Below are 18,506 nucleotides of genomic sequence, written 5' to 3'. Positions count from 1 at the left end.
GTTCTGAGTTTGTCTCTCTCCGCTCGCATTGTACTATAAGCTGCAAGGAGAAGCCAGGGTACATCCTCCACACATAGTCTGGAGATCTCCTCAGCTAAGTATCCCAGTTGTCGCTTTCAAATTCTTCCTTCCATCTGGCACCAGGACTCAATTTTGCCAAATTCTCTGCCACTTTAAAACAAGGATCACCTTTCTTCCAGTTCTCAACAACACATTCATCATTTCTGTTCAAGTCCTCATCAGAAGTATCTTTAGAGTCCATATTTCCACAAACAGTCTCTTTAAAGCAGTTTTGGCCTTTTCTATAAAGCTCCTCACAATTCTTCCAGAATCTTCCCCTCATCCATTTGAAAAGCCATTCCAACATGTCTGGTATTTGCAGACTGAGCAGAAAAGCACCCCACTTCTCTGGTACCAAAATCTGTTCTAGTTTGCTAATGCTGCAGAATGCAAAACACCAGAGATGGATTGGCTTTTATCAAAAGGGGGTTTATTTGGCTATACAGTTACAGTCTTAAGGCCATAAAGTGTCCAAGGTAACACATCAGCAATCAGGCACCTTCACTGGAGGACGGCAAACGGCATCTGGAAAACCTCTGCTAGCTGGGAAGGCACGTGGCTGGCGTCTGCTCCAAAGTTCTGGTTTCAAAATGGCTTTCTCCCAGGACATTCCTCCCCAGCAAACTTTCTCCTCTTCAAAACATCACTCACAGCTGCACTGAGTTTCTTCTCTTTGAGTCAGCTCATTTATATGGCTCCACTGATCAAGGCCCACCCTGAATGGGTGGGGCCACGCCTCCATGGAAATATCCCATCAGTTATCATCTACAGTTGGTTGGGGCACATCTCCATGCAAAAAACCTAATCCAAACTTTCCAACTTAATCCCCACTATTATGTCTGCCCACACAAGATTACATCAAAGATAATGGCGTTTGGGGGACACAATATATTCAAACTGGCACAATGAGTATAAACACACATATACACACACACACACACACACACACTGCTCCATCCCCTCTCTAATGTTAGTAATGCACCATGGCAATGCAGCCAGGAAGAGAGATATTTTAATTCCTACTGTAGATCCTTTCTATAGTTCTGGATTTAGTACTAATGAGTAGGCAAAGGAGTTATTGATGGTCGAAGTTGTGAGTGAAAGGAAATAGATTCCAAAAGAATAGTGTCCCAGTGTGATTTAATGTGATCAGGATTTACATGTTATTTGTCTTTCTCCTTACTGAAATATTCCATGAACTGAGAGAAATTTTGGATTAAAGGGACTATAAAGATTATCCATTTCAACATCCTATCTGACAGATGGTTTTGCCAAACAAAGAGTCTAGCAGATATTAGGCTTCGAGTAAATCTTAGTTTCCTTCTTTCCTCCTTTTGCATGTAAAGAAACTGAAATGGTGAGGTCACTTTCATATAAAGAAGGTGGCAAAGGCAAAGGCTGGTGCCTCTCCGCCACTGGCATGGCAGGCTGAATTGGAACACTTCCCTGTGGGAAAAGGAAGCAGTCTGCTAGGAGCAAGGGAAGGTAGCTCAAGCAAGCTCCAGTCACAATTTTAGTTAACAAATTTGGACTACTGACTACAAGCTATGAAAACAGATAAACCTAGAGAAAGCAGGAAAAGAGCCCTGAGGTCTCTCTCAACAGACAGGAGGCAGGGCTGATTGTAAAAAAAAATAAAAATAAAAACAAACCAGAGGCTTTTGGAGTTGGTTGAGTCCAGAATACTGGAAAAGGGCTGTGAGCCAAGAAAAGGGACACATAGACCTGGGTACCAACTCAGGCACTTGACTGGTGAAACTGGGGGACTGGAGACTGGATCTGAAAAGGGGATTTCTTTCTTCTCTCTCTCGCTCTTTTTTAAACTATTCTAAGTAGTTTATTAGAGAAAGCCTCAGACATTTTCAATTGTCAGTGCTGACCCAGACAAGTGTGGAGTTAAGATAGGTCTGAAAGACAAAGTAAGGAGTCAAGTGAAGGAAATAGTTCCCTAAAGGGTATATCTTCCCAAGAAAAGGGGATGTGGGGCCCAGCTCAAGCAGCAGCCCTCATACAGAAAATCCAGACCCCAGCAGCTGGAAAGACAAACCAGAAACAACTTAAACTTGCCTTAACTGCTTCCCTGGCAGGGACAGGGTCAGCTAAGAATTAAAGGCACTGCACCTTTTATGCCAGAAGGGAGCTGTGGACTGACAAGAGCCATCTGCTGGGCAAGATAGGAAAAGCACAGAGTCTAGAGCCTAACAAGAAAGTCTGACAACCTTCTGGGTCTCATCCTCAGGGAAACTTGAAATTGATTACACCCTTCTCCTGAGACCTGGGCCTGTCTGGTCTGGGGTCAATCATAACTGGGTGGACCCTCCTAAAAAAAAGGTTCTATATAGGCAGGACAAGAACAAGAATAACAAGATCTGAAAAATTCTGGTCAGTTACACAGAAGCTATGCAAGAGGTCTAGAATAAGTTGAACTGAATGCCAAAGAACAGATAGAAAACCAAGCCAAACAAAAAGGAAACCCTAAGGAAAAGAGTGAAAACAACCTTTAGAATAAACAGATAAAGAAACCAGATGCCTAGACACTCGAAAAATTGCTAATCACACTAGGAAAAATGAAGATATGACCCAGTCAAAGGAACAAACTAACACTTCAAATGAGATGCAGGAGTTGAAACAACTAATTAAAGATGTTCAAACAAACATGTTAAATCAATTAAAAATCAAATCAATGCATTGGAGAAAGATATGGCAAAAGTGATGAAGGATAAAAAGAAGACATTGGGCAAACATAAGAAAGAACTTGAAGGTTTGAAGAAACAATTGGCAGATCTCATGGGAATGAAAGGCAGAATAGAAGAGATGAAAAACAAAGTGGAGATTTACACAGCAGATCTGAAGAGACAGAAGAAAGGATTAGTGAACTAGAGGACAGAACAGCTGAAATCCTACACACAAAAGAACAGATAGGGAAAAGAATGAAAAAACATGAGCATGGTCTTAGGGAATTCATTGTCAAAATGAAGTGCATGAATATATGTGTCATTGGTGTCCCTGAAGGATAAGAGAAGGGAAAAGGGAAAGAAGGAATAATAGAGGAAATAATCACTGAAAATTTCCCATGTCTTTTGAAAAACAAAATTACAGACCCAAGACACGCAGTGTACCCCAAACAGAATAGATCTGAGTAGACCAACTCCAATACACTTACTAATCAGATTGTCAAGTGTCAAAGACAAAGAGAGAATTCTGACAGCAGCAAGGGAAAAGCAATCCATCATATACAAGGGAAGCTCAATAAGACTATGTGTGGATTTCTAAGCCGAAACCATGTAGGTGAGAAGGCAGTGGTATGATATATTTAAGATTCTGACAGAGACAATCTGCCAGCCAAGAATTCTATATCTGGCAAAACTGTCCTTCAAAAATGAGGAAAAGTTTAAAATATTTTCAGACAAACAGACATTGAGAGAGTTTGTGAACAAGAGACCTGCTAAATACTAAAGGAAGCACTACAGGCAGATAGGAAAAGACAAGAGAGAGAGGTTTGGAGAAGAGAATGTAAATGAAGACTATCAGTAAGAATAAAAAGAGAGAAAAAAATATAAAATAAGATAGGACATATAAAATTCAAAAGACATATAAAATTCAAAAGACAACATGGTAGACAGTAGCACAATATTGTAAGTACATTGAACAAAGCTGAGTATGAGTACAGATGGAAGAGGAAGACTAGGGCATGTATGACACCAGAAGGAAAGATAGAGGATAAGGACTGGGACTGGTATAACTTAGTGAAACCTAGAATGGACAATGGTGGTGATTAAATGTACAAATATAAGAATGTTTTTACATGAAGGTGAACAAGTGAATGCCAACTTTGCACAGTGTTAAAAATGGGATGATACAGGGAAAAATACAATCAGTGCAAATTAGAGTCTACAGTTAACAGTAACATTGTAATATACTTCCATGAAATATAACAAAGGCAATATACAATAGCTAAATATCCATAAGAGGGGGATATAAGGGAGGGGTATGGGATTCTTGGTGTTGTTGCTTCTCCTTTTAATTTACTTTAATTTTATTTTATTAATCTTTATTCCTCATTTTTTTTCCTCTTCTATCTTTGTGGAAGAAATGGAAATCTCCTCATATAGATTGTGGTGGTGAATGAATAACTATGTGATTATACCAGAAACCATATATTGTTTACTTAGGATGGATTGTATGGTGTGTGAATAAAACTGTTTAGAAAATAAAAAGAAAGATACAAGTGCTGGAGAAAATGTGGGGAGAGGGATGTACCTATTTACTGTTGGTAGGGAAGTAGAACAGTGCAGCCCATCTGGAGGGCAGTGTGGTGGCTCCACTGGAGGCTAAGTACAGGGTTGCTATATGATCCTGCAACTCCATTATTAGGTATAGACTTGGAAGAACTGAAATGAGGGACACAGACAAACATTTGCACCCAGGGTTTATGGTGGCAGTATTCACAATTAGCAATGGATGGAGGTTGCCTAAGGTACATTGACTGATGAAAGGAAGGGCAAATTGTGGTGTATGCATACAATGGAATGTTGAGTGGCTGCAAGAAGGAATGAAGTTGTGAGGCGTGCAATTAGATGAATGAACCTCAAGTATGTTACATGAAATAGCCAGAAATGAAAAGACTGATACTATAATGCCTCACTAACATGAACTAAATATAATGTGCAAACTCTGAGAATTGAATTTGAGAGAATAGGTTATCAGGGGAAGACTTATTTTGTAACGTTTCCTATATTGTAAGCTCTTATAGCAGTCACATCTATTCCTGAGTTGTTATGGGTATTTCTAAATTCTGAGATGCCAGGCTCTTTGTATATAATGAGGTCATTCCCCAGAACTTCTGGTATCTGTGTGACACCTGAGAATCAGAGCCAGAGTTCTGCAGCTATGAAAATCAATATTACCCCATACATCAACTGTTAAAAATGCTGAAAAAGAGATCAGACTTCAATTAGAGATATGAATGAAGCTGATCTAGTTAGGACTAAGGCAAATCAGACTAAAGGGTAAAGGACAATATTGACGGTGTTCTAAAACTTCAACTTCTGTGTGAGACCAAAGGAAGAGGTGTTTATTTGGTGCAAAATTTATATTTTCTGTAGCACACTATCTAATTTAAATTTTGTGGTCAGTTTATTTGAACATCATAGTTACATGGAACCTTGAATAGGGAGTGAGAACTTGTTGGTTTGTACAGTTTAGTGTGATGCCCCAATACATCCCAGAGTTATTTGGGCAGAGAATAAAAAGGTATTGCAAAGCCCCCTTGAGGGACTGGGGAAAATGTGGAAGTATTAAATTTCCCCACCTGGGGAATTAATGATATTCTTACAAGCATTGGGGACTACCAATTTAATAGGCCAAGCCATTGATTTTGGGGCTTGCCCTTATGAAATGTATTCCTTCAAAGGAAAAGCTAAGCCTACTTATAATTGTGCCTAAGATTTGCCCTCAGAGAACCTCTTTTGTTGCTCAGATGTGGCCTCTTCTCTAAGCCAACACTGCAGGTAAACTCACTGACCTCCCCTGATGTGAGACATGATTCCTAAGGGTGTAAATCTTCCTGGAAACATAGGACATGACTCCCAGGGATGAGCTTGGCCCTGGCATCATGAATTGAGAAATTCTTCTTGGACCAAAAATGGGGAAGACAAAGAAAACAAAATAGAGTTTCAGTGCTGAGAGATTTCAAATAGAGTCAAGAGGTCATTCTGGAGATTATTTTTATGTATCGTATAGATATCCCTTTGTATTTAGTGTATTGGAATAGCTAGAAGGAAATGCCTGATACTGTTGAATTCTAATCCAATAGCCTTGATTCTTGAAGATGATTGTATAACTACAGAGTTCTTAATGTGTGACTGTGTAATTGCAAAAATGTTGTGACTGACACTCCCTTTATCCAGTGTATGGATAGATGCGTGAAAAACAAAGTCAAAAATAAATAAATAATAGGGTGCGATAAGGGGTATAGGACGTTTTGTGTGTTCCTTTTTTATTTTCATTTTTATTCATATTCTTATTTTTATTTTTTTGGGATAATGAAAATGTTCAAAAATTGTAGTGATGAATGCACTAGTATATGATGGTACTGTGAACCACTGACTGTACACTTTGGATGATTATCTGGTATCTGAACGTATTTCAATAAAATTGCATTATGAAAAAGTAGTTTTATCTAATATATATTTTGTTAACTTAAGTGCCATTGCCATACACAACATTTTTTTAAACATGGATTGATGACAGAATAATGTAAGAGATGATGGCAGCTCTCTAAAATACATTGAACAAAGAAAGATATCTTGATAAACTTTTATTATTCTAATGGAAAATACTTGAAAAGTTTTTAAGTATGTATTTAGAATATAGAAAAGTATCTATTATCCTGATTGCTGACCTAATTGAAGATATCTGGAGAGAAGTCACCAGTAATATTTTATATTTGGTAGGATTAAAACTAAATTGTAATATAATACCTTTTATCTCAGGCTAAGAAATGTGTTAATGATACTGAAAAGAGAGCCATTTGAGCTTATGGAGTTAAGAGTGAACTGTTAAAAGGGGTGTGTTGAAAAGGATAGCCTTTAAAGAGGTTTGGTATTTTCCTTTGCCTTTTTCTGTATCATTCCCATGTACTTTATGGAACTTTTCTTGTTTGCTGGTGCTCTAGCAGAGTTTTCATAACTTTTCTATTCTCTTTTCTCCCACACAGACATATAGTTTGACTTTTATGATTCTTTTCAGTCCCCTTAGCCTCTCCCTATGTATTTTTCTAGAGCTGTGTGACCTTTCTGAAGGGTACCTTTCTGTTTTTCTCTAGATAGCTCTAAGATGTCTTTAGTAAGTGATGGTATGGATGTTTAATATAAAAATGCTTAGGGACCAGGTAATCACTAAATTGCTGTCCATTGAACATATTGTGTGCCTCAATTGGAGGTTTTTCCAAACTGCTTTTTAGTTAAAGGAAATGATATGATTCAACCCTATTGAATAAAGATGAAGAGATACTATGGAACTTAGTTTATTTTACCACATCTTCTTTAATAAATGAAAATAAATTCTATATATAAAATACTACTATCTTTCTCCCACCCTGAAAGGCTTATGACTAGAATTTTTTCATTATACATAGGTGTATTTATCAGTTAACATAATCAAATCCCCCAACCATTCTCATTTTGAGATCGATTGTTTGAGAATCTCGTATTCTTCGGAGGCCCTCCTGAGGTATTTCAGCATCCTCTCTTGCTTAAAACCTTATAGCTGCATCTTTTTTCTTCCATAACTTGTATTTGAAAGCTGTCTAACATTTATTTCTCTTAACTTTGCTGAGTTCATGTCAGGCAGAGGTATGTCCTATGGAAAACAGCTATTAACAAATACATCATTTATCTTAAGGTTTTAAAGAAAGAGCTCTAAAGGGATTTCTAAAGATTTATTTCAAACTAAACTCAATTCACGATTGATTCTTTATAGATCAGAGGTCAAAAATAGGCAGGCTATAGGCCAAATATAGCACACAGATATATTTTATTTGTCTTGAAGGTGTTACAAAATCCTTTGAATTAATTTCTAATATTTACAGTTGGGGGATTTCACATAAAAATCCAGATCAATAGCTTTCTTGAAATATTAGAATATCTGACAACATTGGGCCTGCATTCCCACAGGGGCACCAGCTGGTTAGAGGTGAAGAATTTAGAATATGAGCTCTCCAGTTATTTTCGGGTCCCTACCCTATTCCATCCCCATTTATATTTCCCCATGACCCAGCAGACATTTTAATTGGCCTATGCTCTAAACCAGGGATCCTCAAATTTTAATTTCCATGTAAATCACTGCGGGATCTTGTTAAACATGAGATTCTCAGTCAGTAGGCTTGGTCAGGGGTCTAAGACTCTGCATTTCTAACAGGCTCCCAATGATGTCAACGTTGTCACTCCAGACACTATTTTGAGGGCAAGATTCTAGACCAGTGGTCCTCAAAGTACGGTTCCCAGATCAGCAGCATCAGCATCTACTGAAGAATGTTTTATGACGCCCTCCCGGTGATTCTGATGCACATTAAAATCTGAGAACTTTGGTTCTAGACTCTTTTAAGTAGGAACACTATTCCTAAAATTACCTAAGTTGGAGGTTCTAAACCCCGGCTGGACATTAGAAATCACTGTGGAATTTTCAAAAATGACTGGTGCTTGGGTCCCACCCCTAGAGATTCTGACAGCGTTGGTTGGTGGTGGAGCCCAGGTGTCAGTACTTTTCAGAACTCCTTAATTGAGTTCGATTGTGAGGGGAGAGCGGACCCCAGAGATCCCTGAGCAGCTCCACCGCGGCCGCTGACTTAGTTACCGTCACACTCTGAGAGGAACCGCAGCTGCTGCAGCCGCAGCCAGCCCCAGTCACCATCCCCGCAGCTGCTCAGGTGCAGGGAGCGGCGTCCCAGGCGGCCTCAACATCGGGGGTGACAAGAAGGTCATCGCAAAGAAGGTTTTGGGAGCTGTAAAATGGTTCAGTGTAGCAAACAGATGTGGTTTCATCAATGGGAATGACATCAAGGGAGCTGTGTCTGTACACTAGACTGCCATAAAGAAGAATAACCCCAGGAAGTGCCTTAGCAGTGTGGGAGATGGAGAGACTATGACGTTTGATGATGTTGAAGGAGAAAAGGGGGTGGAGGAAGCAAACGTCACAGGCCCTGGTGGAGTTTCAGGGCAAAGCAGTAAATATGCAGCAGACTGTACATTGTAGACGTTATCCATGTCGTAGGGGTCCTCCAAACAATTACCAGCAAGACTACCAGAATAGTGAGAGTGGGGAAAGAGAAGAGGGATCAGAGAGTGCTCCCAAAGGCCGGGCCCAACAACTCCCATCCTACAGCAGGCTACCATTCCCACCTCCCTACATGCGGAGACCCTATGGACGTCGACCACAGTATTCCAACCCTCCTGTGCAAGGAAAAGTGATGCAGGGTGCTGACAACCAGGGTGCAGGAGAACAACGTAGACCAGTGAGGCAGACTATGTACGTGGTTATAGACCACGATTCCTCAGGGACCCTCGTCGCCAAAGACAGCCTAGAGAGGACGGTAATGAAAGTGATAAAGAAAATCAAGGAGATGAGACCCACAGTCAGCAGCCACCCTAACGTTGTACCGCAGTAACTTCAATTTCTGATGCAGACGAGCAGAAAACCCTAAGCCTCGAGATGGCAAAGAGACAAAAGCAGTCGGTGCACCAGCTGAGAATTCATCCACTCCCCAGGCTGGGTGGGGGGTGAGGGGTTGGGAAGTGGGGTTGGGGGGCAGTGAGTGCTGAGTAAATGCCGATAACTCTGTCCCACAATCCAGATTAGTCATCCAACAAGAAGTGAATATGAAATTCCAGCAATAAGAAATGAACAAAAGATTGGAGTTGAAGACCTTAAGTGCTTGCTTTTTGCCCATTGACCAGATAATTAGAACTATCTACATTATCTATGCAGCATGGGGTTATTATTTTTACCCAGTAATTTTTGCATCTATTTTTGGTAATAACAAATGTGGTTTTTTTTTCAGTGTACAGTTGTTCACAGTATCATGATATAGTGTGCATTCATCACCAAAATTTTTAAACATTTTCAGTACTCCAAAAGAGAAAAATAAAAATAAGTATAAAAATAAAATTAAAAAAAAAACCCAAATGTTCCATACCCCGTCTCTCTCCTATTATTCATTTAATTTTTGTCCTCATTTTTCTAATAATCTGTCCCCATACTGGATAAAGGGAGTGTCAGCCACAAAGTTTTTACAATCACATGGTCACATGGCATAAGCTATATAGTTGTATGATCATCTTCAAGACTCAAGGATACTGGATTGCAGTTCAATAGTTTCAGGTATTTCCTTCTAGCTCTTCTAATAAACTAAAAACTAAAAAGGGATATCTATATAATGTGTAAAAGTAACCTCCAGAATGACCTCTCAACTCCATTTGAAATCTCTCAGCCACTGAAATTTTATTTTGTTTCATTTGTCTTCCCCCTTTTGGTCAAGATGTCTTTCTCAATCCTATGATGCTGGGTCCAGGCTCATCTCTGGGATTCATGTCCCATGTTGCCAGGGAAATTTATACCCCTAGGAGTCATATCCCACATAGAGGGGAAGGCAGCAGGTCCACCTGCCAAGTTGGCTTAGAGAGAGAGGCCACGTCTGAGCAACAAAAGAGGTTCTGTGGGGGTCACTCTTAGGCACAATTATAAGTAGGCTTAGCCTTTTCTTTGCAGTAAAAAACTTCATAAGGGCAAGCCCCAAGATCAAGGGCTTGGCCTACTAAATTGGTAGTCCCCAATGCTTGCAAGAATATCAGGAATTCCCCAGCTGAGGAAGTTTAATATTTCCACATTTTCCCCCCATCCTTCAAGGGGGCTTTGCAATGCTAACTTGTACAAACCAACAAGATCTCAGTCCCTATTCAAGGTTCCATGTAACTATGGTGTTCAAATAAACTGACCATGCAAGTTAAATTATATAGTGTGCTACAGAAAATATAGATTTTGCACCAAATGAACATCTCTTCCACAAACATGTTTTTTAAAAAGCCTATTTTTTTTTCTCAGTGCATCTAAAGGTTTTTAAATTGTTTCATATCTGGTCAAGTTGATATTTTTAAGAACCTCATTTTTAATTTGTAATAAAAGTCTACAACTTCATTTTTTCCAAAAAAAAAAAAAAAGTCAATAAACTGCAAGCACCTATTAATAAAGGTCCTAAAGAAAAAAAAAAATGCTCCTTAATTGATTCTAATGTATACAGAGCTGAGAACCACTGCTAAGTAAAGATACTTTCTTGGTATGTCACCTGAACATTCAATAGCTCTGTTGTCAGAAATAATCTCAAAGCTATAACACTTACAGTTTAAGTCCATTTGTTCTTTGCTCTCTCCTCTGGAAAGCAGAAAATAACTCATTTCCCATCATATTCTTAATAATCACTGGGTCTTTTGATGAAAATATGGTTCATAAATCATGTTTTCACAATTTGTTATTTTGAAATCCTGTCTTACTATCTTCTTGCAGAGTGCATTAGACTTCTGAACTCTATGGATTAGAAAAAATTTCGTGCTAGTTCTGTTGAGACAATCTACTAAAATTAGGTTGTGCCTTGTACAACTTTAGGAGAGCCCTTTTCATATTTGTAACCATTGTAGATTTGTATATTTATAATACCATTTTCTGCCAGATGGCAGAGCAGTGCCTTGAGAAAAAAGCACCTTTTTCTAAATTGCATGATGGTGTTATTTGGGTTAGCAGTAGGTCTGTATTTAATCTACCTATAAGAACACTAAAAATTCATGATCAAAGAGATTTCCTTCAAAGGAAAAATAGTCTAAGTAATCAATTTGTAAATAAGCATTGGTAGGTTTGGTATCAGTGTTAAGCAGTTAATGTGTTTTAGTTAGCTAATATACTGGTAAACACAGAGAAATGTCCTAGTAAAAATTGACTTGAAAACCAGATATTAGTACCTAATTTATTTGACTACTTTGGAACATTTTTGTTAAAGTCAAGTCCATTATGAACTGTGCCTTGAATTATGGCATTATTGAGAAATAACACCTACATTAAAGCAATTCGAGTTTTTGAAGTGCTCTCACAGGTTAGTCCAGTGATTTGAACTACAGCATTATAGAAAGCAATTTAGGAAAGGAAAAGATGAAAAATAGAAAAGAAAAAAAGAGACATATTATCACTAGTCATTTTTGTTTGCCCTTGGAGGTAATGGGAATTTTTTTATTTTTTCTTTTCTGTGTGTGTGTATAGAAGAGGCAACAGAATAACTTAAGCTAACTCTACAAATAGAATGGATCCTTTGCCTTTGGGCTTAAAGTGTAAGTGACTGGCTTGTAATGCCATTTTACCACCTGCTGTTATATTCAAGCAGAGTGGAAATGAAACATTTTTATATTGTAGCAGTCAGGACTGTGCCATATATATTTTCTTAATTTGAAAATGTCAACAGAGCATGGTTTGCATTTGATCCCAAATTCCCCCTTTTCCTTTAAGGTTTGAAATTCATTGGTTCTTGTTATAAAGTGTTTATGTGTGGGGGGAGCAGATTTTGATATTTTTCATTAACACCAGATAATATGCCATACTAAAGAATTCAGGCTCTCATTTAATAGTCAACAAAATGACATTTAAAATAGAGATTTAACTGATTTTTGTGCTTTTTTTTGCATGAACTCATTGGCATATGAGCAAAGAAATTTAGTCTTGTCTTTCATAATAAAATTCTATAAGAGGAGGTTGAACGTTTGTGGAAATCAACACTAGTAGTCCATAATACAACTGAAAATGTTGTTTATTTTATGTCTTCCTAAATAGTAGCAGAAGTCCATGTGATCTGAAATTTCACCCTTTCATTCAGTGTTGCAGACACATGGCTTCTGTTATTTTTTATAAAAAGCTTTTTAAAAACAATAAATTTTGGCTCAGACTGCATCATAAGAAATGAAAGACAGACTGAAGTAGGCAAGATCTTTTTAGTATCTCATAGCTCGGAGTGCTAATCACTGTTTTTGACTTATTGTTTGGCCATTAATTGGGTCTCCTTTCCATCAACATAAAAATAGAAAAGATGTAGCATAGAGATTGAGAACATGGGTTCTGAAGCCAGGCTGCCAAGGTTTTAGCTATTTAAAAGGATTTAAAGACACATATGGGGTAATGGGAAGGGACTTCTGTATTAATTTTCCACTACTAGCAGAAATGGACTTTTTGAGGCTGCCATTATGAAAATAATTTGTTTTATTTGTCTTGGAAAGATATTATCTAGGACACAGTATTTCACCTCTAATTTAAATACACAACTATAGTTCTACTTACCCTTTGACCTCTTTACTCTTATTTTCCTTCAAACCCACCCCGTCTTTTTTTTTTTTTTTAACTTCTTCTCCTCCCACCCCTTCCTCCCTCTTCCCCATTCTGGTTCCCTGGATTCACAGTCTTGGTAAATGGAGTACAATTCATTCAACTTGGTAGCATGGACTATTGGTGGGTTTCTTATCTCTAATATTTAAATAATTACCAAGTCTTGTCTAGTTGCACATCTTACCCACACTACTACAATAGCCTTTGAACAGTCTTTCTGCATCTATTCTCTCCACATCTAAAGCAGTGATTTTCAATGCTGGACATTAGAGCCATTTAAAGAATAGGGACACGTTGGTACCCTTAGAACAATTAATTCAGAATCTCTGGGAGTGGAATGCGGGTGTCAGTATTTTAGAAAGCGTCCCAGGTGACTCAAATATATTGCAGTGTTGGAGGACCTCTGTTCTCAATGCTCCACTAAAACAATCGTTCTCAAACTGTGGTCCCAAGACCAGCAATGACAACTTTACCTGGGAATTTGTTAAAAATATAAATTGTTGGGCCCCCACCCAGGCTTCCTAAGCCAGAAACTCTGGGCAGGGTTCCCAGCAATCTGTGTTTTAACAAGCCCTACATGTGATTCTGATGCATGCTCAATTTCTGGAATCCCTTCTTTACAACAGTAGTTCCTGTTTTTGTTGTTTGTGCACTACTATCAGATTTTTCTTTTAGCACTTTCACCCCTACTTATTTAATCTTGATATTGTGTATACACTACTTTCATTAGCTAAATTTCAAGGAATGATATATGTTCAGAATAAGCAACTGTTGTTCATGAGAATGTATGTAAATTCATAGTGCAAATGCTGTTGATAATTTTGTGTTTTCTTTGTTAATTTTAAAAATATGCAATTAGATCTTTGTTTTTACCTTGCAATGCAAGTGATGAATAGAATCTAGTGGTTGGGGGATCTAAGCCAGACTACCAAAATTTGGATCCCTTCCCTGCCATGCTAAACTAGCCTGGGAAATTTACTTAATTTCTCTATGCCTCAGTATTCTCATCTGCAAAATGGAAATACTAATAGTGCCCATGTCTTAGAATTGCTAGGATTAACTGAGTTAATACACGTAAATTACTTAGAAAGTACTTGACCCCATAGTATATACTCAAAAAACACTAGTTATTCTTATTAAGAATTAGAAAACTATCAACTTTGCCATTTCCTTTTTGCTTCTTGGTGTCTTGTCTTTATTACTGTTAGCCTCAATCTATTCTTTTTTGCAGGGATCTTTAAAATCTACCTATTTATTTTGTGAGGATTGGTTTAATTAAGCTAGATAATTCATAAATCCATTTTATTGGGCACTTATTTAATGCCACAGACCTTATCCCTTGAAAGTGAACTGATGAGAAAGGCAGTGTTGTCAAGACATGTATAGAATTCCTTCTCTCTCTTGAAGGTCTTTGATACATGGACCAAGGGAAGTATTGTTATCAGCTCTTATGTTGAATATTGGAAAAGCTTAATCTGTTTGTTATTGCATGAGACAGAATTAAATACAAATAAAAGTTCTAAATTACTCTTTTACCTAAATGGGTGGTCGTAAACAACCCTGGGGGAAAGCATGCAACCTTGGAAGATTTGCTCTGGCCAGTGCTTCTCAAAGTTTAATGTGCATATGAATTGCTTGAGGATCTCGTTAAAATGCAGATTCTGATTCCGTAGGTCTGGAGCTGGGCCTGAGATTCTGAATTTCTAACAAATTCCCAGGTGATGCTGATGTTGCTGATCCTTATACTACATCTTGAACTACCAAGGCTAGAGGACAACAGAATTGTCTCCATAAACACAAATTGTTCATGGTGGTCGACTACTTAAATAAACCACAAAGTTATGCAAGATACTTCAATATATATTTCCTTCTTTCCTAACTTGCCTCCTGCCATTTCCTTTCATGTACCTTGTGTTTCAGAATGCTGAGAATTCTTCCTGATTCACTGAACACATTGTTCTTTCACATCTGTCTTTCAAGAGCTGATAGGACAGGATAAGAAGGTGGGAAGGGAAAAGGGAGAGGAGCATTTAATCAGGATCTCATTGCCAAGGGTGATCTCAGATTTAGAAACTTAATGTCTTTGGTGTTTGCATGTTTAATAATATTTGTGACACTGTCAAATGCCAAATTTTTCTTAATATAGGATCAGTGTAGAATTTTTTTTTAACTCCATGGGGTATTTTCTTGTTTTTGTTTTTTGTTTTTTTTGCCTTTGTAAAAAATGCCATGCTTAATATAAGAAGGTAACATATCAATGTAATATAATGATAATAAAAAAACTGCATTTTGACTCAAAAAAAGTTTTGTAAAACAAGTTTGAACAATTTGAAAACATTTTTTGTGTAGGCAAGTATAGAAAGTTGGGTTAATATATTTTACTTGATTATCTTATGTAGGCATGAAAGTTTTCCTGAAATATTTCTATACTCTTTAATATCCTGATTTGAGTGCCACATTACTTTAATAAATGGATTTATGTTTCCAGTGACAAATAGAAGTGTTGGGGCCAATGATTTTACATTAAATATGAGAAGGTACCTAGTAGTAAACTTGATGACACTTTAAAAGTAGTAGAGATCAGGAGGACAGGAATAAAACAAGCTGAGATGTTAGAAGTGTTGTCAAAATTACTAATATAGAAAAATATAAATATATAAAGTAAAACTAGAAATATTGTATTCGTATAGCTAACTTGGAGTCTTGAATATGATCTTTGAAAAGTGTAATTAACCATCAATACCAAGTTGGATCTCTTGAGCCAAAACCCACAAATATGACCTAGCTTTAACCCCTCTATCTGCCTGAAGTTACACAGGACTAGATACAGAATATTCTACTGTCAGCATAAATATATATATTAAATATTTATATAGTATTGTATTGAGACCCAGAGAGGTGGATACAGACTTCTCGAGGTATGGCTCTTACAATATCCCAAACACTTTGGAACATTCTCTGCTTGTCACTTGGACTGGCCCAAGCAGTACTGGTGGCCAGGCTGTAAGGGTGCCATCCCCCATCCAGGACATGAATATCCCAAATGTTACTGTAACACATGGGCAGATGCTTTAGTGTATTTGGACCTCAGCATTTTAGCACAGCACTCCACATTGTGTTTATATTAGAATACTGTGTTTCACTTTAATGACTATTCAGACAGATTCAAAGTACAGGCATACCTCATTTTACTGTCTTACTGTACTTCACTTTATTGCACTTCACAGATATTTTGTTTTCTTTCTTGTTTTTTTTTTTCTACAAATTGAAGGTTTGTGGCAACCCTGCATCGAGCAAGTTTATCAGCACCGTTTTTCTAATAGCATGTGCTCACTTCATGCCTCTCACATTTTGGTAATTCTCACAGTATTTCACACTTTTTCATTATTATTATATCTGTTTTGGTGATCTGTGATTAACAATCTTTTATGTTACTGTTGCAATTGTTTTGGGGTGCCATGAACTACACCCATATAGGATAGTGTGTGTTCTGACTGCACCACCAATTCCCGTGGCTCTCTCCCTGTCCTTGAGCCTCACTGTTCCCTGGGACACAAGAATATTGAAATTAGGTCAATTAATCACCTTATAAAGACTTCAAAATGTTCAAGTGAAAGGAAGAGTTCCACATCTCTCACTTTAAACCAAAAGCTAGAGATGATTAAGCTTAGTGAGGAAGGCAGGTGGAAAGCAGAGACAGACCAAAAGGTAGTCCTCTTGCACCAAACAGCCAAGTTTTGAATTTAAGTTTTGAGTGGAAAGAAAAAATGCTACTCCAGTGAACACACAAATGATAAAAAAGCAAAACAGCCTTATTGCTGATATGGAGAAAGCTTTAGTTGTCTGGAAAGAAGAGCAAACCAGCTGCAACATTCCCTTAAGCCAAAACCTAATTCTATGAAGGCTGAGAGAGGGGAAGAAGCTGCACAAGAAAAGCTGGAAACTAGCAGAGGTTGACTCAGGAGGTTTAATGAAAGAAGCCATCTCCATAACATAAAAGTACAAGGTGAAGCAACAAGGGCTGATGTAGAAGCTGCAGCAAGTTATCCGGAAGATCTAGCTAAGACAATTGATGAAGGTGGCTACACTAAACAAGAGAATTTCAATGTAGATAAAACAGCCTTATCTTGGAAGAAGATGCCGTTTAGGACTTTCATAGTTAGAGAGGTGAAGTCTATGCCTGGCTTTAAAGCATCAAAGGACAGGCTGACTCTCTTGCTAGGTGCTAATGCAGCTGGTGGCTTTAAGTGGAAATCAATGCTCATTTTCCATTCTGAAAGCTCTAGGACCCTTAAGAATTATTCTAAATCTACTCTGCCTGTGCTCATAAATGGAACAACAAATCCTGTATGTTAGCACATCTGTTTACAACATGGTTTACTGAATATTTTAAGCCCACTGTTGAGATCTAGTGTTCAGAAAAAAAAAATTCTTTTCAAAATATTACCAATCATTGACAATGTACCCGGTCACCCAAGAGCTCTGATAGAGATGTACAACAAAATTAATATTGTTTTCATGCCTGCTAAAATGACACATTCCACAGCTTAAGGTTCAAGGAGTAATTTTGACTTTCAAGTCTTATTATTTAAGAAATAGATTTTGTAAGGCTATAACTGCCCTAGATAGTGATTCCACTGATGGATTTGGGCAAAGTAAATTGAAAAATTCTGGAAAGGATTCACCATTCTAGATGCCATTCATGATTCACGGGAAGAGGTCAAAATATCAACATTAACGGGAGTTTGATTCCAACCCTCATGGATGACTTTGAGGGCTTCAAGACTTCAGTGGAGGAAGTAGCCACAGATGTGCTGGAAATAGCAAGAAAATTAGAATTAGAAGTGGAACCTGAAGATGTGACTGAATTGATGCAATCTCATGATGAAACTCTAATGGATGAGGAGTTGCTTCCTATGCATGAGTAAAGAAAGTGGTTTCTTGAGATGGAATATACTTCTGGTGGAGCTGCTGTGCACATTATTGAAAGGACAACAAAGGATTTAAAATATTACATAAACTAGCTGATAAGGCAGCAGCAGTGTTTGAGAAGATTAACTCCAATTTGGAAGAAAGCTCTACTATAAAGTGTTGTCAAACAGCATCAGATGCTACAGAGAAATCTTTTGTAAAAGGAAAAGTCAAGTAATGTGACAAAGTTCATTGGTGTCTTACTTTAAGAAATTGTCACAGCCACGCCAACCTTCAGCAGCCACCACACTGACCATTCAGCAGCCAACAACATCGCAGCAGGAGCTCCGCCAGCAAAACGGTTATGACTTGCTGAAGGCTCACAAGATGGTTAGCATTTTTTATCAATAAAGTATTTTTTAATTAAGGTATGCACATTGTATTTTTAGATATAATGTTATTGCACACTTAATAGACTACAATATAATGTACACACAACTTTTATATGCACTGGAAAACCAAAAATTTGTGTGACTCACTTTGTTGCTATGGTCTGTAACCAAACCTGCTCTACCTCTGAGGTAAGCCTGTACAAAAGTAAAAGATTTGCATAGTGTATTAGG

The 18,506-nt window shown here is 37.7% G+C and overlaps 1 protein-coding gene and 1 pseudogene across 1 annotated transcript in view; both read left to right on the top strand.

Moving 5' to 3' along the window:
* Positions 1 to 18,506, top strand: part of TRHDE (thyrotropin releasing hormone degrading enzyme) — a 427,626-nt gene that overhangs the window by 169,380 nt on the left and 239,740 nt on the right. The window lies entirely within an intron of this gene.
* Positions 7,403 to 17,900, top strand: LOC119541557 (annotated as a pseudogene).

Source organism: Choloepus didactylus, chromosome 8 (genome assembly GCF_015220235.1).
Source record: "Choloepus didactylus isolate mChoDid1 chromosome 8, mChoDid1.pri, whole genome shotgun sequence".
NCBI lineage: Eukaryota > Metazoa > Chordata > Mammalia > Pilosa > Megalonychidae > Choloepus > Choloepus didactylus.
This window is presented reverse-complemented; position numbering and strand designations above follow the sequence as displayed.